General features: G+C 38.2%; 1 protein-coding gene across 1 annotated transcript in view; it reads right to left on the bottom strand.

Annotated features, from left to right (window-relative positions):
* The window catches only part of LOC109106646 (solute carrier organic anion transporter family member 4A1-like), a 38,579-nt gene extending 14,138 nt beyond the window's left edge, over positions 1-24,441 (bottom strand). Inside the window, 1 exon segment of the mRNA XM_042712898.1 lies at positions 24,423-24,441. The gene's annotated coding sequence lies outside the window, so the exon portion shown is untranslated.
* Positions 24,442-24,450: the final 9 nt, after the last annotated feature.

Below are 24,450 nucleotides of genomic sequence, written 5' to 3'. Positions count from 1 at the left end.
ACAAGGAAACAAAGCAAGACCGCTAGAACGCCACTCACGCTTTTTTAGGATTTCTGGGAAGGAAGCATTATTTGTAAAGCATTCACACAAGCATCTATTTTTAAAAATTGCATAATGATGATTCAGGTGCAGGGTGCACAGAATGGTTAATCTCAGATGTGTTTATTACAAAATGTTATAAATAAAAATTGTTTCTCCAACAGCCTTTTATATTTAATATATGAATTTGACAGACTTTTTAATTTTTTTTTTTTTTTTATATATATAAAACATTGTATTCAAGGTAGGTTTTATCAGTTCCTTCATGCATTACCAAGGAATCCATGAGCCCAAAGCTCATGACTTTGATGTAGCACTTTTTGTCCTGTGTGAGCTACAGTAGAGGAACAAGGAGCACATTTGTATCAAATTTGTTTAAAAAATTTTAAGTACACAAAAAATGGTGTAGTATTTACTTTGTTTAAAAAATTTTAAGTACACAAAAAATGGTGTAGTATTTACTTTGAAACACTTCCTAGTAACTTTCACAATTTTTTTTTTTTTTTTAAAAGAAACACCAAGTAATACATTGAATTAAATGTGATTTTTTTTTTTTTTTTTCTTATTTTTTTAAGTAGAAAATTTCCCTTCCTCCAAAAATGAAATGAAATTTTCATATTCATTTTTTTTTTTTTAAGTAGAAAGACTGAAATGGAATTTTCATGTAAAATTTCCTCCAAAAATCTTTATCTTATTTACAATTTCAAAAAAAATATTTTAGCAATACTTTTTTTTTAAGTAGAAAGACTGAATTTGATTGATTAATTGCTGCTTATTGATAGTAAGTATGGTAGCTGTTGTAGTTGTTATGTTTATTTATATAAGGGATATTAAGGGATCTAAATATGGTCATGCAATATAAGGCATTACTATGTGATTTATAAGTACTATTGGATGCCCGAAATTTTCCCCAGTTTTACACAAATTTTTTGGTGGGGCTATAGGGATTCAGCCATGGCCCCCTGGCCTGCCTGCTACGCCATGGCTCCCTTGTCTGCCTGCTTCGCCATGACCCCCTGAGTTCCCTGCTCCACCATGGCCCCCTGAGTTCCCTGTTCCACCATGACTCCTTAGTCAGCCTGCTCCGGCATGGTCCCCTGAGTTCCCTGCTCCGCCATGGCCTCCTTAGTCAGCCTGCTCCGCCATGGTCCCCTGAGTTCCCTGCTCCGCCATGACCCCTGAGTTCCCTGCTCCGCTATGGCCCCCTGAGTTTCCTGTTCCACCATGGGTCCCTAGTCTGCCTGCTTCGCCATGGCCCCCTGAGTTCCCCTGCTCTCTGGCCATGGCCCCCCTGAGTTCCCTGTTCCACCATGGCACCTAAGTCAGCCTGCTCCACCGTGGTCCCCTGAGTTCCCTGCTCCGCATTGGTCCCCTGAGTTCTCTGCTCCGCATTGGTCCCCTGAGTTCTCTGCTCCGCCATGGCTCCCAGAACTGCTTGTGTCGGGTGCTGTCTCTTTAAGAACGTTGTTTCAGTGGGGTCATGTGATCACTGAGAGAGAGGACACAGGGAGAGAGAGGGCTGACAGAGAAAGGCCATGTTGTTCTGCTGTAGCTTGTTGAACTTCTAATGATTTGACATGAAAGTATGATTTAAACTACATATTCCCAGCGAGATTGTTTCAGAAATCTGTTTTGTATCACATGTGATAATGCTTAATGCAAATGTGATATGTGAAACATTGCTAAATATTAATTGTGAACAGTTTTGTGTTTACAGTTTGACAGCACGTATGCACATAAATGTACACGAATTCCAAACTAAAAGTAAATAACACCAACCACCAAAATGTGTATGGTGTGAGTTCTGCATTAGTGGAGTAAAGGAGTATATCAAGTTCCAAGTTAATGTTTTCATTTCAAGGGTAACCGCCTGATCTGCCATGGGTCCCGGAACGGGTACAGCCCTGAAGGCTGTCCGTCCCATGTAAGCCTGTCCTTAGAGGCCTCAAGAGCGCATGCCCATGTTCTGTTTTGTGTTTGTTTTGCTCCCCCACATCTTCCATGTTCTCCATGTGACCTAGTTTCTCCATCATGTTGATTGAGTTCTATTTGATTAAGCTGCATCTCATTTGTTCCATTATTTAGGGATTTGGCCATAGAGGCCAGGCTGAGTGCTGAGGCCAGGGCCACGGAAGCCGCTCTGTTAAATGGCTACTTGAACTGTCTGATCCGCCATGGGTTCCGGAAAGGATACCGCCCTGGAGGCCATCTGTCCCATGTAAGGCTGTCCTTAGAGGCCTCCAGAGCATCTGCCCCCCTCCCCAGTGGATCTGTTATGGCATGGGGCGTGCCTTCCAGGATGGGAGAAGTAATGTCACACCCATGGACTGTATTGTGTTTGTTTTCCTCCCCCACATGTTCCATTTTCTCCATGTGACCTAGTTTCTCCCTCATGTTTATTGAGTTCTATCTCATTCAGCTGTGTCTCATTTATTTCCTCATTCATTCCATTACTTTATCCCTGTGTTTTTCTGTGTCTAGGGTTTCTTACATCATTCATGTCTCCTGAGCTCCTATGTTCCTGCCTTTTTTTATTACAGTCTTAAGTTTTTCTTCTCGTCTCCTCGCTCCCACGGAAGTGTGACACATATATATTTTATGCATTATTTACATTTATTCATTTCATCCAAAGTAACAGACAGACAGACAGACAGACAGACAGATAGATAGATAGATAGATAGATAGATAGATAGATAGATAGACAGCAGGGTTGGGCCGATAGACGATGCCATCGTCCATCGCTGATGACTGATAGACATTACAGTGTTGAGCCGGTGTTCTAACAAATAATGCTACCTATCAGGTTATGCTACCAACACTGTAGGGCAGGTTTAGGGTTGGGGTAGGTGTACATGTTAATGAAGCCTCACACTTTATTAAAATAATGCTGGAAGCAAAATCTAATAGGTAGCACTTTTCACTATTGAATTATGCTACCATCTGTTTTAATGGGAGGTTGCAAAATCTGACAGGGTGTCACAAATCGTCAGAACACCAGCATCGCACGATCGCTTTTTAGTTTCACTTTCACTTTCGAGATTCGCGATTGCATGTACTTTGTTTATACTATGGAGCGACAGTACTTACCACTCATTTTTCTAATAGATAGATAGATAGACAGATAAGAAAATGAACTCTACAGTAGACAGTCCAGTGTAGTGCAAGAAAACACAGAATTAAACTTGATCATCTCAGACAATATTTGAAAGCAGGACGAATAAAGAATATGATAAATCACAAACCTGAAAACCAAAAGTGCAAGCATGTTTCCAGCGAATAAATCTTTATACAACATGGTCACCTCTCTCGAATTATGACAAAGCAGGGCAACCAATCATAGCCCTGCTTTTCTGCTATCCTACACTATCACTGGCTGGAAAGCCATAAAAACCAGCATATGCTGAGGCTCAATTCAAAGTTCAATATCAGTTGGAAGATAACAGTTAAAGTGAACTAGCTTTGTGAGGTAACTTTAACCAGTCACCACATCAATATGTCTATATTTGGAGTTTTTTTTTTTTTTTCATTGAACAAGGAACTAATGAAAATAAAATCTGCATTCAAAGACATGCCTGTTTATAAAAGATAATCTTTCTATCTTTCACTGAGACTTGCATTACTAGGATTTTGCTGAATGGCCTTGTGGGATGCAGTCCAGACCTACTGATGTGATGGAGGCAGACAAGGGAAGTCTCTGGCCCAAAAGTGACAGCTGATCTTACTACATCCTGCATAGATAACAAACCCATTTATTTGACCCCAGAGGAAGATGTATGCAAACAGACATACACATTCAAATATAAAGTCATGCATGCAACGCAGTTAACCATATTGAACTATCAGCTACAAAACTATGCCAAGTCCTTACACTACATACTACTGTATCTCCTGACCTGAACCGGTTTGGTTAGATGAATGGATACATAGATGATTTTCAGCCATATCATTTACTACATGTGTGTTGTATACTGTATGTTGTGCTCAGCATGCGTGCACTGCAGACTAAGTGTCCCATATCTCAGCCATATCATTTACTACATGTATGGCTATATCGTTTTTATTAAAGGTGTCCTATAGCTCTTTTACAAAATCTTAATGAATGTTTTGGGGTCAAGCACTAGAACAGGCATTCATACTAGGTTGTTAGAAAAACACATTATTTTTAACATATTTTACATTATCACAACACTTCTCTCCCCAGTCTGGCATGAACGGCTCGAATAGTTCCTGTATCAAATGAAGGCCCGCCTTCTGAAATACGAAATGTGCTGTGATTGGCATCACTCCGCGCCTGGTTTGGGAAATGTCGCACCCCTTACCATAGCCACCTGCTGCAAGTTTCAGTGTAATTATTGCGTCAAAATCAAATCAATTTGAGTGCGATTTAATCCCGGATGATTGTAATCACTCAATTCGTCTGCCTTGGGAAAGCTAGCGTGTCTCCAGCATAGTAATAACAGCCACCTGCTGCCTCTAGTGCAGCTCAAAATGGCTCTCGTCCCGTTCGACGATATGTGTGGATTACTTACAATGCCCTGTACAAAATCTTGATATGCGTTTTGGGGTTCCTAGAACAGTCATTCATTGTATTTTTTGAAAAGTGATTCCTGTTAAATAAAACATCTCCTTTTGAAGTGGACTTTGAGCTTTGTAACGTTGCAGATATTTTTTTATGCTCAAACAGCAACATTATAGACTAACTAAAGTTGAAAAAGTGAAAAAGCATATTAGGACCCCTTGAAATGTTTATTTAAGTTTTAGGTTATCACTATGTTAACTGGAAAATGAGAAATGTTGCCTTGGAAACTATAGCTGATATATATATATATATATATATATATATATAGTATTTTATTTCAGTCAGCCTACTTTTTATGTCATTTCAAGTAACATTATTATTATTATTTTTACTTATGATTTTAGTCAATAAATCTGATTTAAATTACGATATTTGTTGGCCAAACCTGTTATTTAATATTTTACATTTTGTTTTGTTCATACATAATACATTGATGTAAATGTGGCTGAAAAGCCTGTTTAAGTCTATATTAAGCATTATGATTGTTATGCCTACAGGAACTGATAAATATGTGGTTCTGATTCAATTGGCAAGACTGGTTTGTTGTCATTTAAAAAAAAGCCTGAATAGTCTTACTTTAATCTTATATGTTTGAAAATAACATACTGTTTTATGCCTATAATAAGTCACTCAAATATGTAGCGATGTACTGTATTAGAGTCAATATCAGATGACCTGTCAGTGCAGAGAACTGAGCATGGAGAAGGAAGTGGGTTTCCAGTTTAGGAGAAACTAGTGTCTTACGTTCAAATCACCACCATGCAAACCCCCTTCCATCATTCAAATAACACACAGACATTATTACCAGTGCCTCACACGCAGAACAAGAGCAGCAGACTCGAAACAGGACCACACATCTTCATCTCATCTATGAAATCAATGTTATTATTGATATGGGGAGATATTGATTTTAGGAAGATCTTAAATCTAACACCGACAAGTTTTCATATTTAATGCCACTGTGCTATCATTGAAGCTTCTAATGGCCTTATAATAACTAAAAGGCTGAAAAGAAGAAGAAAAAAGAGTTTCAAAGTGATCATCTAAACTGGCTTACAGATTAGCAGAGAGTGTGGTGTAATGGGACGAGGTGCAGAAAGAGTCAATAGGGATTTCTAATAAATGTAATATATTGCATCATATTTGCAATATGTCAGGCGATCCATATTTCACTTAATCATTACTGCTGTTGAATGGTTTCTGGAAGAGAAGAGTGCATTCAAGGCTTAGTCATAAGGAGTGATGAATGACTGTGAAAGAGTCATCGTATGAACTATCTTTATCAACGTCAAGATCCTGAATGTAGAAAAGGGAGTAATGTAACATTTTAGCGAACTTTAAGCCTTTTTTTTTTAATTAATTTTAACCCTCACGTTTCATAATTAAAGTCCTATAAAGCTAATAATAAATAATTTATTTTGACTACATACAAAATAAATTAAAATATATTACACAATTGTAAATACAAAGAGAACTAAATTTACACACCCGTCAAAAAAAAAAACAAAAAAAAAAGGAAAAAAAAAATTCACTTAAAATTTTAAGCAACTATTACAATAAAAAATACTGCCATAAACATTATTTTTTAAAATAAAATTACATTTATTGAGTAATTAATTGGATGATTTTTAGTTTTTGGTTACTTGTGGTTACAGAGAACGTTCTTAGAACATAATTCTTCCATAAGATCAAGCAAAAGTGAACCATATGTTAACATTAGGAGAACATTCTGTGTTTGCGTGTAGGGCCACAGTGGTACGTGGGTTTACTTCGCCTAATATAATACCAATTACCAGTCATGTTACATGGCACATGAGTGTGTACTATGTTATTGTAATATAACAAATAAAACTCATAAAATTTTTCACGTTACACCGTTGCACGAGAACAGCTAAGAAAGCAGAATTATATTTGTGATGCGAATTCCGGCTCCGAGCGAATAGATTATTTCAAACAGTTCTGCTGCGTCCCAATTCGCCTGCTTATACTACAGGTCCTTCTAAAAAATTAGCATATTGTGATAAAAGTTCATTATTTTCCATAATGTAATGATAAAAATTAATCTTTCATATATTTTAGATTCATTGCACACCAACTGAAATATTTAAGGTCTTTTATTGTTTTAATACTGATGATTTTGGCATACAGCTCATGAAAACCCAAAATTCCTAAAAAAATTAGCATATTTAATCCGACCAATAAAAGAAAAGTGTTTTTAATACAAAAAAAGTCAACCTTCAAATAATTATGTTCAGGTTATGCACTCAATACTTGGTCGGGAATCCTTTTGCAGAAATGACTGCTTCAATGCGGCGTGGCATGGAGGCAATCAGCCTGTGGCACTGCTGAGGTGTTATGGAGGGCCAGGATGCTTCGATAGTGGCCTTAAGCTCATCCAGAGTGTTGGGTCTTGCGTCTCTTAACTTTCTCTTCACAATATCCCACAGATTCTCTATGGGGTTCAGGTCAGGAGAGTTGGCAGGCCAATTGAGCACAGTAATACCATGGTCAGTAAACCATTTACCAGTGGTTTTGGCACTGTGAGCAGGTGCCAGGTTGTGCTGAAAAACGAAATCTTCATCTCCATAAAGCTTTTCAGCAGATGGAAGCATGAAGTGCTCCAAAATCTCCTGATAGCTAGCTGCATTGACCCTGCCCTTGATAAAACACAGTGGACCCAACACCAGCAGCTGACATGGCACCCCCAGACCCATCACTGACTGCGGGTACTTGACACTGGACTTCAGGCATTTTGGCATTTCCTTCTCCCCAGTCTTCCTCCAGACTCTGGCACCTTGATTTCCGAATGACATGCAAAATTTTGCTTTCATCCGAAAAAAGTACTTTGGACCACTGAGCAACAGGCGCTTCTGCCGCTGTTTCTGGGTTCAAAAGTGGCTTGACCTGGGGAATGCGGCACCTGTAGCCCATTTCCTGCACACGCCTGTGCACGGTGGCTCTGGATGTTTCTACTCCAGACTCAGTCCACTGCTTCCGCAGGTCCCCCAAGGTCTGGAATCAGTCCTTCTTCTCCACAATCTTCCTCAGGGTCCCGGTCACCTCTTCTCGTTGTGGCAGCGTTTTTTGCCACCACACTTTTTCCTTCCCACAGACTTCCCACTGAGGTGCCTTGATACAGCACTCTGGGAACAGCCTATTCGTTCAGAAATTTCTTTCTGTGTTTTTACCCTCTCGCTTGAGGGTGTCAATGATGGCCTTCTGGACAGCAGTCAGGTCGGCAGTCTTACCAATGATTGCGGTTTTGAGTAATGAACCAGGCTGGGAGTTTTTAAAAGCCTCAGGAATCTTTTGCAGGTGTTTAGAGTTAATTAGTTTGATTCAGATGATTAGGTTAATAGCTCGTTTAGAGGAACCTTTTCATGATATGCTAATTTTTTGGGTTTTCATGAGCTGTATGCCAAAATCATCAGTATTAAAACAATAAAAGACCTGAAATATTTCAGTTGGTGTGCAATGAATCTAAAATATATGAAAGTTTAATTTTTATCATTACATTATGGAAAATAATGAACTTATCACAATATGCTAATTTTTTTGAGAAGGACCTGCATGTACTAAGGCTACGTCTACATTAATTCGGATACATTTGAAAATGGCGTTTTCGTTTTAAAATCCTCTCCGTCCACACTAGTGTTTTCAAGCGTTTTCCAAAAGTGTCTCATCCACACAGAAACATCAGAAAAAGTTAAATTCGCTTTCTGCGCATGCGTAAAGCCTAAAAAAAAAGCTCACTGCAGATTATACGCATGGGACAGACATGAAACGTTTTCATGCAGTTTTTCTGACAGGAAATTTTATATATTTTTATATATTTTATTTACGAAAAGAAGGTCGCACACACTCACAATTGTACAGTCGAGGCCAGAAATATTGGCCCCCTTGGTAAATATGATCAAAAAAGGCTGTGAAAATTCATCTGCATTGTTAATCTTTTTGGTCTTTTATTTAAAAAATTCACACAAATGTATCCTTTCACTGGATAATAAGAATTTAAAATGGGGGGAAATATCATTATGAAATAAATGTTTTTCTCTAATACACACAATTAATAGCCCCCTTTTATTCAATACTTTTTGCTACGTTCACACTGCAGGGCTTAATGCTCAATTCCGATTTTTTGAAAAAATTCGATTTTTTTGCAAGTCCGTTCACATTTTCAATTAAATGCGACCTTTTGTGATCTCCTGTGTGAAACGTGAAATGACCCAGAAGTGACCCGCATGCGCAGAAGAGTACTCAACGGCCAACGACGTCACTCGTTGTTTGCGGAAGTAGCTAACGTTAAACATGGATGTCAACAACAGTGGTAGGCAACAGCGGAGCTCTTTTTGCAATATTAAAGTTATTTTCCCAACGGAGCCAGCACAATTACAATCTTCTCGTTTTAAGAAGAAAATTAGAAGAAGGAGGAGAGCAAGGTTTTTGGCCATGGCGTTTTGTGGAGCAGTGTTAGCAACGTCGGTACAGAGAAACGTGTGGGTGCAGAGTCGCAGCCATATGGAGACAGATAAGTCTCAAATATAATTCACGCAAAAAACACGATTCACACATGCGTAAACAATTTCACATGCATGAAACCTAATTCACGTACACACAAATAAAATTTTTCACGTGCGTGAAAAAAAAATATATATTCACAGAAAAAGCAATTCACATGCGCAAAATAAAATTATATATTCATAAAATACATTTCACAAATGCAAAACACAATTCGTAGATATACAACTGTGCACAAAAACCTTTGAATGTTTAAAATATGTACGAGTGTCTGAATGTACAAATCGTCATTTACTACGAATCCACTCGGATTTGTGTGTGTGTGTTTTTGAGACTTTTCCTGGCAGAGCTCTCTTCCCACGTGGGTCTGTCGTACTCTTTAGCCAATCAGATGCGAGCTTACCATTCAACCAATCATATCATAAGCCACCGAGAGTGCATTCAGAAGCTCGCAGGCAATCGGGGAGACGTCAAGAGAGAAGCCCATAGAAGCCCTGGTGTTACATTTTAAAATACTATACAAAATAATTAATCAGAATACTTACTCCTGCTCACTCACGCCAAAGAACTCCCCCGCTCAGCTCGCCGTCTCTGCAAGATTAACGATGGCAGTTTGCACCGCACAGCTACTAGAAGATTTACATCTGTCAGACAGGTTGCTGACGTCATCAAGCTTAGTTTGAGTCTGCGCGTCAGAAACGGAAGTTCTAAAAAAATCGCTAAAAATGGGGCTTCACTTGTCTCAATTGAGTTCCAATTGGGTCGCTGTGTCCATTTCTTTTACTGTCTATGGGATTACTGATGTAAAGGCTTAATTTCCGTTCTAATTAATCCATATTGCGCAAAAGGTGTGCAGAATCGTGCTCCTTGAATGCACTCTCAGTGGCTTATGATATGATTGGTTTAATGGTAAGCTCGCATCGGATTGGCTAAAGAGTACGACATGGCACCCACGTGGGAAGAGAGCTCTGCCAGGAAAAAGTCTCAAAAACACACACCACAAATCTGAGTGGATTCGTAGTAAATGACGATTTGTACATTCAGACACTCGACATTTTTAAACATTCAAAGGTTTTTGTGCACAGTTGTATATCTACGAATTGTGTTTTTCATTTGTGAAATGTATTTTATGAATATATATTTTTATTTTGCGCATGTGAATTGCTTTTTGTGAATATATATTTTTTTTCACGGCACGTGAATTTTTTTTTTGTGTGTACGTGAATTAGGTTTCATGCATGTGAAATTGTCTACGCATGTGTGAATCGTGTTTTTTGCGTGAATTATATTTGAGACTTATCTGTCTCCATACAGCCAGGAGTGGTGAGATACTGATGTGAGTGGCTTCTTTCTTCTCGTTCCCGCCTACTTCAACGCAGAATTATGACGTTTGTAGCGTATCAATGACGTAACATAGGGTCGGATAGATGTGGCCTGGCCGTTCAGATGGAGTAGGTCGCATTTCAAAAGATCGGATACGTATCGGATTCAGAAGACCACATAACCCAAGTGGCCTGGGTCACATTTGAAAAGATCGGATCTGTGTCGTTCAGACTGTCATGAAAAGATCAGATACAGGTCGCATAGGGGCAAAAAAAATCGGAATTGGGTCGTTTCAGCCTGCAGTGTGAACGTAGCCCATTTGCCAGTTTAACAGGTCTAAATTTCCTCCTATAATGCCTGATGAGGTAAGAGAACACCTGACAAGAGATCAGAGACCATTCCTTCATCCAGAATCACTCCAGAACCCTTTAGATTCCCAGCTCCATGTTGGTGCTTTCTCCTCTTCAGTTCACTTCCTCTCATTTTCCGTAGGGGTTCAGGTCAGAGGACTGGAATGGCTATAGCAGAAGCTTGGTTTTGAGCTCAGTGACCCATTTCGGTGTTGTTTTTGAGGTTTGTGTTTGGGTCATTGTATGGTTGGAAGATCCAAACATGGCCCATTATAAGATTTCTAACAGAGTCATTCACTTACTGATTTTTTATCTGTTGGTATTTGATAGAACCCATGATGCCATGTATCTAAACAAGATGTCCGGGACCTCCAGCAGAAATATAGGCCCACAACATCAAAAATAGAGCAGTATATTTCATTGTACACATGGGGTACTTTTTTTCTCTGTGTTCACCGAACCCATCTTGAGTGTTTACTGCTAAAAAGCTCATTTAAAGTTCCAGTCGTGTCTGATAACTGAATATGCTTTAATTTGTTTTTGAATGAGCTAGGAGAAGTTTTCTTGTAACCCTCCCAAACAACATGTGTTGATGCAGGTTCTGTTTGACATTTTTTTAAAGGTTTTCTGAACCATAGACTCAAATATTTTCTGCAATTCTTCAGCTGTGACCCTTGGAGAGTCTTTAGCTACTCAAACTCTCCTTCTCACCGCACATTAGGACGATATAGACACATGTCCTCTTCCAGGCAGTTTTTGTTGTACATTTTTTCTGTTGGTTGGAAATTCTTAATTATTGCCCTGATGGTGGAAATGGAAATTTTCACTGCTCTAGCTCTTTTCTTAAAGCCACTTCACCAATTTGTGAAGCAGCTCTGTTATCTTTTGCTGCACACATCAGAAATATATTCTTTTGTTTTTTCTCATTGTGATGGATTATTAAGGGGATTTGGGCTTTGTTTTCCCTCCTTTTTATATTTCTGTAAAACAGGAAGCCAGAGCTGGATGATTTCATGATTATAATCGTGCTGGAGTGCTCAAAATTGTGATAATGATTGGGAATATACTTCAGAGATATTTTACTCGTAAGAATTTATAGGGGGCCAATAATTGTGACCAACGAGTATTTGAGAAAACATGAATTTCATAATGATATTTCCCCTCCGTTTTAAATTCTTATCCAATGAAATTATACATTTTTGTGAATTTTTTAAATAAAAGACCAAAAGGATTAACAATGCAAATGAATTTTCACAGCCTTTTTTGATCATATTTACCAAGGGGGCCAATATTTTTGGCCTCGACTGTATGTCTGATCTATAACGCAACTCGCGATTGCGAGTAAATTTGCTTTCATCTTTACAGGACTGTGATATGAAGAGTGTACAAAGTAACACATCTATAGCAATACGCACAACCGGCGCAGCATCATAGAATGTCTATTAACAGATTCACACCCACTTTTAGGGGAAAACAAACCACCATACAGTATTGGATCGAGGAAGTGGACTAACCTTACAACATGCCAAAGAGTTGTTGTGTGGTTGGGTGCACCAATAATGTTTGTAAAACCCAAAATTTGAAATTCATGGCTACCTGTCATCATCATCCATATCGCTGTTATGGAAAAATCATGAATTACGTATGATGCTAATCGAAAGCTAAGCCAGGCTAGTTGTATGGATGGACAGAAAAGTGCACTCAGTAGGCTACTCTAAATATAAAGACATAATATATACATACATTTAAAGATGTTTACTTTCAAATACGAAGTAAAATCATTCACTGGCTTATGGTGACTCGATGACTGAGGTACGAGTAAATCTCCCCGTAAGACTGGGGGGGGGGTTGTAACACCAATTTGACACTGGAAGAATGAAGGGACGTACGTGTTTTTAAATTGACCAAATTAAGTTTGTGGATGTATCTTTCTCTCTGTGGCAGGCAGGGTAGACATAATTACTTCACATGTTTAGTCTTAAGGATTTCTTTAATTATTCACGCCTGCCGTCTATGTACGGACGTTGCTTTTTGCCGCTAATTTGTATGGAAGTCTATGGGAAATCTGTTTATTTTCCCCTAAAAAGGGGCGGTGGCGAAATTGACAGTTACGTTCCCGGATGTGCCGGTTGCGCGTACAGTGTGAAAGTGCATAGCACATAACGTGCACAATACCAGTATAAACAAGGATATCTATTGGTGTAATATGCGTCACATGACTAAACTTGCGTCATCCGTTTTCAAAAGTCTCTCCGTTTTCACAGTCCACACTACAACGCTGGCGTGGGGGGGGAAACGCGAAAACAGCATTTTCAAATTTATCCACTTTGGAGAGCGTTTTTAAAAAGCTGATTAAAATCGCCGTCTCAGTGTGGACGGAAGGCCAAAACGGAGAGAAAAAGATGCGTTTTCAAACGAAAACGTATTAGTGTGGACATGGCCTAAAAGTATGTACTTTTTTGTTATGGAAAAGTACATACTTTTAAGTGTGTAGCAAAAGAGTATGCACATTCTGGGACATACTACAAAGAGTCATTTAACGGAAGAGAACGTTGTTGCCTAGTTACACACAATCAATGTAAACAAAGCATTCGACACTTCATTCATTCCTATTTATCCAATATAAATTTACTCTTTGCATTATATAAATGTATGTGTGTGTGTGTGTGTGTGTGTGGGCATAAATCTAGGACAGTAATACAGAAATACATTTACATTTATGCATGTAGCAGACGCTTTTATCCAAAGCGACTTACAGTGCATTCAGACTAACATTTTTTTACCTAACAAATATAAGTATAATACATAAAGACAGGACATTTGACACAGTACTAGAGTCATTTTATTTACTGCTTTGTAGACTGACATCATCACACCATACTGTCAGCTGAATGCAACAGTTCCCACCCTGAAGCTGTTTCTGGACAGAGAATCTGACCTCCGTCCCCATCTCCATATGACAAGACAATCCATAGTCAACCTCAGAGCTGCACTGCCTTATGAAGTTGACCATGGATGATCAAAAGATATCAAGGTATCTTTACTGGCTGGCCCATGCTGCATCCCATCAGGTTTTGCCTCAGCCTTTTCTATCCCCAAGTCAAAAGTGCACAGGGTTGTCCGTGGCCTGCTAAAACATATTGTGCAACTCCCTCAGGGTGAAGAGGTGGAGGAGACTGGTGCAGGATTTGCCAGGCTGGCAGGCTCTCCTGCTTTTCACATGGCAGTCGTAGCTATTGACGGCTGCCACATCCGCATAAATCCCCCAGCTGTCAATGCATCCTGTTTGTTAAACAGGAAATTATTCCATTCAGTGCTGCTCCAAGCTGTGTGTGATCACAGCGGTAATTTCTTGGACATTTGCGTGGACTTTCCTGGCAGATCCATCCATGATGCAAAGGTCCTCAAGAACAGTGCCATTTCCAGCAGGCAGTTGTATCCACCTGAGGACCGGTGCATCTTGGGAGATGGAGGGTACCCCTGCTTGACTTCACCTACAGTATTACCATCATGACACCCTACCGTGAACCTGCTGCCTCTCCAGTTGAGGCCGCTACAACTGGCATCATTCCAGGTCCAGATGCGTGATTGAGAGGGCCTTTGGCATGCTGAAGACCCACTGGATACAACTGCCTGCTGTAAATGGCACTGTTCTTGAGGGCAGCACTGAATGGAATAATTTCCTGTTAAAATAACAGGATGCATTGATGACTGATCCAAATTTTGGAGATGGTGGAGTTGTGGAATGTAATCAGGAGAGCGTGCCAGCCTGGGGTTGGGTCAGTGACATTTTTACCACCGCGGTGGTAATGGGACCAACTACGCGGTGTTTATATACAGTGGTGTGAAAAAGTGTTGGCCCCCTTCCTGATTTCTTATTTTTTTTTGCATGTTTGTCACACTTTAATGTTTCAGATCAAACAAGTTTAAATATTAGTCAAAGATAACACAAGTAAACACAAAATGCAGTTTTTAAATGAAGGTTTTTATTATTAAGGGAAAACAAAATCCAAAACTACATGGCCCTGTGTGAAGAAGTGTTTGTCCTCTGTTAAAACTGTGGTTTATCACACCTGAGTTTAATTTCTCTAGCCACACCCAGATCTGATTACTGCCACACCTGTTCGCATTCAAGAAATCTCTTAATAGGACCTGCCTACAGTGGGTAGTCCAGCCATCTGTTTGTGACCTCAAGCTGAAGCGAACATGGGTTCTGCAGCAGGACAATGATCCAAACGCACCAGCAAGTCCAACTCGATTGGCTGAAGAAAAACAAAATGAAGACTTTGGAGTTGCCAAGTCAAAGTCCTGACCTGAATCCTATTGAGATGCTGTGGCATGACCTTAAAAAGGCGGTTCATGCTCGAAAACCTTCCAATGTGGCTGATTACAACAACAATTCCTGCATAGATGAGTGGACCAAAATTCCTCCACAGCGCTGTAACAGACTCATTGCAAGTTATCGCCAAAACGCTTGATTGGAGTTGTTGCTGCTACGGGTGGCCCCAACCAGTTATTAGGTTTAGGGGGCAAACACTTTTTCATACAGGGCCATGTAGTTTTGGATTTTGTTTTCCCTTAATAAAAACCTCAATTTAAAAACTGCATGTTATGTTCACTTGTGTTATCTTTTTCTAAAATTTAAATTAGTTTGATGATCTGAAACTAAATTAAAGTGTGACACATGCAGAAAAATAAGAAATCAGGAAGGGGGCCAACAATTTTTCACACCACTGCATATATATGGTGGGTGTGAAATGGTGGTGTGGGCCCCCTTCCTGATTTCTTATTTTATAAGCTTAAGCTTCTTATTATAAGCTGCGCATCCTGTTTTGACATGAGACAAAAATTACATGATGGAGCCTCTTCCTTTAACGTAACATAAACTGGGGGCTCCTGTCTGCTTGCAGGAAACAGATTGGAGGCATAGCCTTAAAAAGGTAAACGATGACAGGATGTTTATATGATGGAGCCTCTTCCTTTAACGTAACATAAACTAAAAAAAAACCTGTATAAACACTGTTCAACCACAGACTTCTCTAGACTTCACACATCATCTCTAGACTGATTTATCTCTCTGAGAATAAAAATCTATTTTTTTCTGGCATCAAAACCCCAAGACTTTGAGAATGATTCCTCACAGCGTCGGCAGAAGCCACCACAAATTGGCGTCACGAACAGGATTGGAAAGGAGCAGAGGGTGGAGGACCACTTTGGGCTGGCTTGATGAACAATATTAATAGTGGCCACTAAACAATAAGGTAGGCAATTTTTTGCTTATATAATTGATGTTGTTTGTCAGAGTCAGCCAGTGGTGGTATGGACAATCGAAAATGCTCCTCCTAATTTAAAGAACAAATAGAAAAAGGGCTTTTGATTCAAGAAGAAATACATTGCATGCAATGATCTGTGTTTATTGATTAGTGGGCCTTGATGGAAATCAATAGACATTAAGCAGATAACATATAGGAAAGTGTGCAAAGTCCTATGGCTATACCGCTCTTTTGGTGTATGGAAGTTTAAAGAGATCAGAACGGATAGGCAAAAATTCCTGCAGGGTGCTGCTTTTTTACTGTCTTGAGGAAGTGCAGTGCCGGCCCTAGCGTTTTGGGGGCCCTAAGCAGATTTTCAAAAGGGGCCCCCATACCTACAGTTTCACCTAACCACCCGAATCCCACACCAATGTACATCCTACACAGACACCTAATTGTAAAGTTTTACCAATTTGTTTTACTCAAAATATTTATCTTTCAAGATATGGATAGGAAAATATATTTGGGTAGTTGACAAATATGCAGTAAAAAACACTTATTTGTAAAACACTATTCTGGCCCTTCAACTAATTAAAGTTGTCTCTGGAGTTTAAAATCAGGATATGCTTTCACACCGGAGGACACAGTTTTCAGTGACATAATGTATCAAGTTCATATGCTTTTAGAAATATATGGATGAAAAAATTATTGCCAATTACTAAAATAGACACTTGTAAAATTATGTCTGAGGTATTTATTAACAATTGTATGCTTTTCTTTTTAATTTATAAAAGTTGTAATTTATTGAATATCCTTGAGACAGTCACACTATAGGACAATTTTTAAGATTTCGATCAAAAATGTAAAATAATAATAATAATTATACTTACAAAGTAGCTTTTATATTAATGGGTCCATGTAAAACAAAGAAATTTTAAATGACAGTACTAATTATTTAATTTTTTTTTTATCTTGTTTGAAAATGCCATGTCATGTCATGTCAACAACCCATTTATGCAAAATTAAAGAGTTTAAAGATTGCTTAAGAGAAATGTATCAAAATTCAGTGAGATTAATGCTTAATGCAAAAACAATTAATGCTTAATGCAAAAACACCTGGTTATGAAAATTACATTAGAGAACTTAATTTTCTGGGCTGGCATGACAGGCCAGATTAAAATGCAAAAATAATAAAATATAAGTGTAAACATGTTGAAAAAGATTTAAATAACATCAAAGTGAAGGCAAAAATCTGAGACCAGACACGAGACCGGGTTCACAAGAATGAGACTAGACAAGATTTTTACAATATTTTAAGAAATCTTCAATGATGAAAAACATGCATGGAAAAATAGTCTGCAGACACATTTAAAATCTTGCAATAAATGCCATCTCAGTTCTGCTTTCTGACTATGAATTATTATATGCAATAACAGACAATACTCGAGCACTGTAAAATAATTTGCAACAAACTCAACTGACCGACTTCTTTGTATGATTTCATGAGTCTCTTCAGCCCTATATAACTGCACTTGCAAGCATTGATTTTTTAGAATGTTTGACCTCCTATCTGAACTTTTTTCCACAAATTGATCATTAAAAAAGAACAGTTTATTTCTTAGTCTTATTAAGTGCAACCATAATCACAGTAGGCTACTCTCTCAATATTCAAATCAAAGCGCAAACAGAAACCAAAATTTTCTTCAAGCATGATACAGAGCTAAGAGATGGTTATAACTACACATCCTATTATAGTGTGCATACTAATTACAGCCTAGATATTGTATGCAGCCTAATTTGCTTGCATCAGGGAGCAGCAGCCGCTCTCAAACTGCTGGTAATGAAATTGCGTTTGAATGCACGCACGCATCCTTTTTAAGTTTCGCTTTCGATTTCGCGAGGACCGGAGATGCTGAGCGCGCATTGCATTCTACACGATTTGTCAGACACTTACAGTGGGTGTCCACGAACGTTTTTAACTAATTCCTATGGAAGTACAGCTTCAGAATACGCTGCAGCTCAGCTATGCTGTTGCCATCTCCACCATCATCTCGCGTTACTCCCGTGATTGGTGTCTGAACGCCTGACACGGGGCCCCCTGGTGGCCACGGGGCCCTATGCAGCCGCTTATTAGGCAGGGCCGGCACTGAGGAAGGCGATCAGTGAAAGGGCGAGTAGAACTGTTAGGTCACTCAGGAAGAGTGTATTTTTTTAAGTCTGTTTTAATGTATGTTTTAATGTAAGTGTCTGTGTGAATGACTGTGGTTGTATGAGAAAATAAACCCTATATTTGGTGGAGCAAGAGGTGCTCACAATTTGTCGTCACTTGAGTGTGATTAGGTCGCGGAGACGGGTGTGGCTGGTGTTACACTGGAGAAGAGTGAATCAGTGTATGAGCCCTATCTAAAAAAAGGACGAAGAATGAGTGTATGAGCCCTATAAGCAATACACTTTGTTATAGAAGAAACAAAAAATTGTGCCAAAATATATACACTTTGCAGATTATTGAAATAAGAATAGATTACTTAAAATAAGATATACATTTATTATTTAATGACTTGTGTTAAGAGATGAATAAAAAGATTGCATGTGCTTAAAACTTTCTATCAAATAACTGAAGACTTCTAAAATGTGTATCTTGTTATCCCTGGGACACAGTAAGTTAATCCAATACAGAGTTTTAGAGATTTGGGCTTGAGTTAACTAAAAAATAACTTGTGTATGCAATGTTGAATGAGAGGAAGATTGGGTGAACAAGTTAATAGGAATTTTGATTCAAAAGCCATAGGCATTTTACAATAGGAATGGGACTTGTTGCTTACATATTTAAATATCAGATAATAGGAATTATTTTATGTGGTTGGGAAAAAAATAATTCACCGTTACCAGATATCTTACAACAAAAAAGTCTTTAGTTTACTATACGCATGTCATGCTGTTGTAAAATCTTCTTTTGTTTAATTGCAGTATATAATAAAGGTAGATTACTGCTACTTTCTGCATTTTGCAAAGAAAAAACTGCTTGCTATTTTTCTGCAACGAAGAACTTGCTTTACTAAAACAGAATAAGGGAACTGCTGTTTTTAACCAGATGAGATTGGTCCCTTAATAAAAACATCGAAAAAGATAGTTGAAAAGTGAAAATTAGATGAGCTGATTGCTCAGACACAATTTTGTCAGAAGTTACAAAGGTTCAATTTGATAAATGCAGTTTTAGTGTTAAAATTTCAGATGGCTTATGGAACAGTGCCTTGACAAAGGGAAGCAATGAACTGGAGTCTGTCTAACACAGTGACAAACAGGCAAAACACAGCTGTAGAGAGAAGAGGGAGAGGCTGATGGATGTTCCCCTCCCTTCCTGAAAGAGGAGAGCACACTTCAGCATGAAGAAGGGCTTACTGCAGGAAAGGTGAATCTTTCACTTGAGGCTTTTCCTGAAGATGAAAAGAACGTCCTGCAATCCAAAACTCTGGCAGGAGCAATCAAAAGCCAGACTGAGGAGAGGCAGAGAAACAATGGAGACCATACACCACAACATCATGCCTTTGAGTGCCATTACAGACTGATGACCCAGTACAACAGCCTAGGCTGAGGATCTAACCAGAAAGATTTCCATCCCTTCCCATTGCATGCACAGGTGCTGCATATTTAATGATCACTAAAGACTGCTTCAAATTTTGTTAATTATTTTATTAACTATATAAATCTTAATTATTCACTGGTCTCACAGCAGTTCTTTGAATTCTGTGTTTTAACTAACATTCTTATTCTGCTTTTCAATAGGTACCAGTCCAGCCTTATGTCTTAAATAAAAGGCATTTATACAGATAGAAGTGAGTGCTTGACTCACCAATCAGATAAAAATGGGGCTGGATTTTGCACAGTAAGGGTAATTTCATTTAACCAACTAGGGGGAAAATGCACAACTGAATTATTGACAACAATTCGGAACTCTTTGGAGGAAAAAAAAAAAAAAAGGGTACAAGATGCCTAATAGAAAAAAAAAAATAATATATATATATATATATATGACTGATAAAATAAAAATATTGGTCACTCCATTTTGGTTAATGGTAATTTTCTAGGGCTAGATTGAGTAAAATACTAAGAAAAAAAAAATTTACTCCAAAGATCCAAAATCATGAAAACACATATGCTGTTATCACTATAGGGATAACAAGATGGAAATGCTGATGGCCATGGATCCTAGATTATGCAGAGATCTCCAATCCTCTTCTCAAAGTTAGCAATAACAAAAAAGTATTTAAACAAACAGGTGACATTTGAGAAATTACAATTGGCTCTCAAGTGCACAATGCCTAGGCCTACTATACTAAACAAATTAATCTATTAGATTTTGATGGAAAAAATCTACAGACGTGTTAAACTAAACTTTATGGTGACTGACTGCCCAGGTGCATGACATCTAGAAACTATGTGGAATGCTATCAGGTCTACGCTCAGTAGAGCCTAACGAAAAGTTCATGTTATCCTACTCAGAATCCATGCCATTCAACAGCTAAAATCATGTAGTTCACAATCAGCTGAAATCTCAAGAAAAAAAAAAAAAAAAAAAAAAGAAGGGTTTTGGCCAAAAGTGTGTGTGTGTGGAAAAAGTATGAATGATGGTGTTGAATGGAGTGAAAGAGGGTGTCTGATGAGACACTGATGCAAATCAATTATTTTGCCAAAACAGCTGTATACAAATTTTATTATGTGGGCCCACAGGGCAAATTATGCCCAGTAAAATAATGACCATGGATGAATTTGGTTAAGTTTCCTGGTCAGTACCTAGGTCATTGTTGTGGCAGAAAGAAAAGCAGTGCCACAATTGCACAGCGTATAACATTGGAAGTCAGAACAAAGCAAGGTTGCTCTGTCCACCCCACATATAACTTCATTTTCAGCATATCATGATGGAGCTGTTTCTGTGTCAAAAGGATAAAATATCTTTCTGACTGTTAACATAAAGTGGGTTGAGTGTTTTCCAGGTCAAAGGGGCCTTTGCTACTGAGCAAGATAAGCCTAGGAAATTATCCAGTGATATAGTGGAACTCAGTTAACTGAATTAGTAAATTGTGGAGAATAAATTTAAAATGAATTGAAAAATAGTAAGGATGCAGACAACTGAGTAAAACCAATTTTTTTATTATATTATAGAAAATGGATATTAGCCCTTTACTCATTGTATTGACAGCAATGGATTTGTGAAAGCTCAAAAAAGGGGCCAGGACAGCCCTCAACCCACATGGAATTTCCACAGGTCACAACAAGAAGGACAACTAGCCAGATGAGTAAATGAGCATGCATGAAATCACTAACAAAAAACTCTAAAGGTTTCAGTTTACATGTGTAAGGTGTTTTGTGTGTGTTAGAGGTGAAAAGGCCTCTGCTACTGAGCAAGAGTGAGTGCTGATCTCAATGGAGAGCCTTGCATTAATCAGCAAACCGTTAGAGAGTGATACCTGTGTTCACATCTCTCACCTTAAAATACACCAACCAGCCTCAACAACCCCACACATCATGAAGTGAGGGACTAAGGCGTGCTAGTAACGACCCTCCCTTGCCAACCAGGGGAAAGACCATTGCAACGACTCTCAAAGAGTCACCCTGGTGAAGATGGAAGGATTGATGGTACAGCTAATGAATGTTCAAAATACTTTGGAGAAGATGTGGGCCAACAAATGGAAAACAGGAAGTAGAAAGAGAAGGAAACGTGAACAATAAGAGAGAAAGTGACGAGAAAAGACCAGTGACAAGAGGAAGTGCAAAAACTGATAACTCAAAAAGAGATAAGCAAGGAGCTCACATTCTTCTGTCAGAGAAGCAGAAAAATGAAAAGATATCTGATGATCATCACATGCCTGATGCATCGAATTCCACAAGCTCAAGCCATAGCCAACAGCACCCAGACTTCCCTGGAATTGACTTTCACTCCCTTAGTTGAATCTAGCAGTGGCTTTGACTTAATCCAAAAATGAAAAAATCTAGATGAGAGAAAAAGTATCTAGACAAACAGATTGTAAATGATAACCATAATATCAGTTATAAGACAATAGCAATTCAAATGATTTATGGGAAAAGGTAGAAGAAAATAATTGTTATAAATAGGTAAATTACACAGCAGAAAAAATAAAATTTGGAAAACTGCATAGTTTGCTTTGTAGCAAGACCAGTCCTTATATATTCTACCAATACTCATACACAGTTCAAGTAGTACAATATTTCATGATGAATGGTTTAAGATGGGTTCTTAAACTTTTCCATTTCACAACCCACCTTAACAAGTATAATCTATTTCAAGACCCACCAAAATATATGAGATCAAAAAACAATTGACATTAAGGTAAACTTAATCTTAATTAAAAGTTTAATATGGCAGAAATTTAGTATTTAAGAAAAATAACCATTTTATTTTATAGTACAGCTTTAAATTTTCACTAATATTATTTAGTTTTAATTTCTTTATTTACAGATGTGTATATAAAATATGTCCATAAAAACTTGAGATCACTCCGGAGAACTGTAATCTGTGCTGGCGAGTGTTGTTTAACTCATCGCTGGGTTCAGCACAGAAAATGCTCTTATGATCCATCCGTGTGTGTAGTGGAGAGTGGAGCACAAACCAACACTTTTTTATTGAGCAACGCATAAGAAGCTAAGCAGAACTATCTAACTATCTGGAGATTAAAATAATTACGAAATAATTGTACAAATAATAAACAGATGTGTCTCATTTTAAATAGGCCTAAACAAACCAAGACGACGAAATAATTTTATCCAGAAGTTTACTTTTGCAATGATTAAATAAATGTTCAGAGATATCTTCAAAAGATTTTGGAACTTTGGCACAGTTTTTCTCTAGGCCTAGTGATTATATGACAAAGAAATAAAAGGATTTTTTTTTTTTTTTATGCTAGTGCCTGGAAATGTTTAAATCATGTAATGTTACAATTAACCCCACATTTGTGACCTGCACTAGTGAAATGCTTTGTACAGACCATTTCAAATGCATATGAAGGAACAAAAACAACTAACTCTTTATATCTCTCAGAAAGATGCACCAAGTTTCAAACAGAATGATGGTTTACAGTTAGAAGTATGATGAGCATGGTTAGCTAAATTAGGAATGATTTTAGGAGTCGCAGTATTAATAGGAGGATTACTGTTTTGCTGTGTTTCCCGTACTGAGGTCAATAATTATCAAAGCCACAGCTAAGCAAATGGAAATTCTAAGATGTCAAGATGATGAGAAATCGATTTTGAAGAGTAACCAAAATGAACATTACCAGGACTGGGCTTATACATCCAACTGGGAGTCAAAAACATTGACAAATGATGGAGACTATAGTACCTCAACTGAGGACGAAGAAGAGATATAAAAGATGAACTATACATGCTAGCCTAACAATGCACAAAGGATCTGGACTGAAGATCAACTATGCTATTTTTGTGATAGTACATGTTTTATCTTTTGAATTTGTATTTCTGTTGTATACTACATAACTGTGATAACCACATCAAGCACTGAACCAATTGCACGCTCATGCGTATAACATTATTTTATTTTAAATGAGGGATTAGGGAGACCAGGATCTATTACGCCATCCTAGTCAAATGTGGGGGCAGAAGTTTGGTCCTGATACTCCACTAGAATGCCGTTACATAATCTAGTCATTGGTGATAAAACTATGTGACTTAATTGAGTCACTAGGTCAGTGGTCTCCAACCCTGCTCCTGGAGAGCTACTGTCCTACAGATTTCAGCTCCAACCCCAATCAAACACACCTGAAACAGCTAATCAAGGTGTTCAGGGCTACTTGATAATTACAGTCAGGTGTGCTGGGGCAGGGTTGGAACTGAAGTCTGCAGGACGGTAGCTCTCCAGGAGCAGGGTTGGAGATCCCTGCACTAGGCAGTGATAACTGATCAGACTGAATTGTGAAACTGCACTCTGGGTAAAAACAAGTAAAGGTGAGACTTGAGTAAGTCTCGAGGGGAATATGTAGAAGATTTTTATTGGTCAAAATATGAATTGTTCAAGTATAAGCATTGTGAATATAACCCATTTATGTATCAAGGTATTTTACTATTATAATCATGTATTTGCCTGTGTGAACAGAAACCTGCATGAGAATAGAATGTGCTTACATAGGGTGAAGATGAGAATTGCAGACATACGGTTTATGGTAAAGCTGCACATCCTGTTTTGACATGAGACAGAAAATATATGATGGAGCCTCTTCCTTTAATGTTATATATACTGGGAGCTCCTGTCTGCTTGCAGGAAATAGATTGGAGGAATAGCCAAAAAAAAAAGGGAAACAATGACCAGGATGTACGAAATGTATGTAACACACCTTAAAGCAGGGATCTCCAACCACGATC

This window comes from Cyprinus carpio, chromosome A23 (genome assembly GCF_018340385.1).
Source record: "Cyprinus carpio isolate SPL01 chromosome A23, ASM1834038v1, whole genome shotgun sequence".
Taxonomy (NCBI): Eukaryota; Metazoa; Chordata; class Actinopteri; order Cypriniformes; family Cyprinidae; genus Cyprinus; species Cyprinus carpio.
This window is presented reverse-complemented; position numbering and strand designations above follow the sequence as displayed.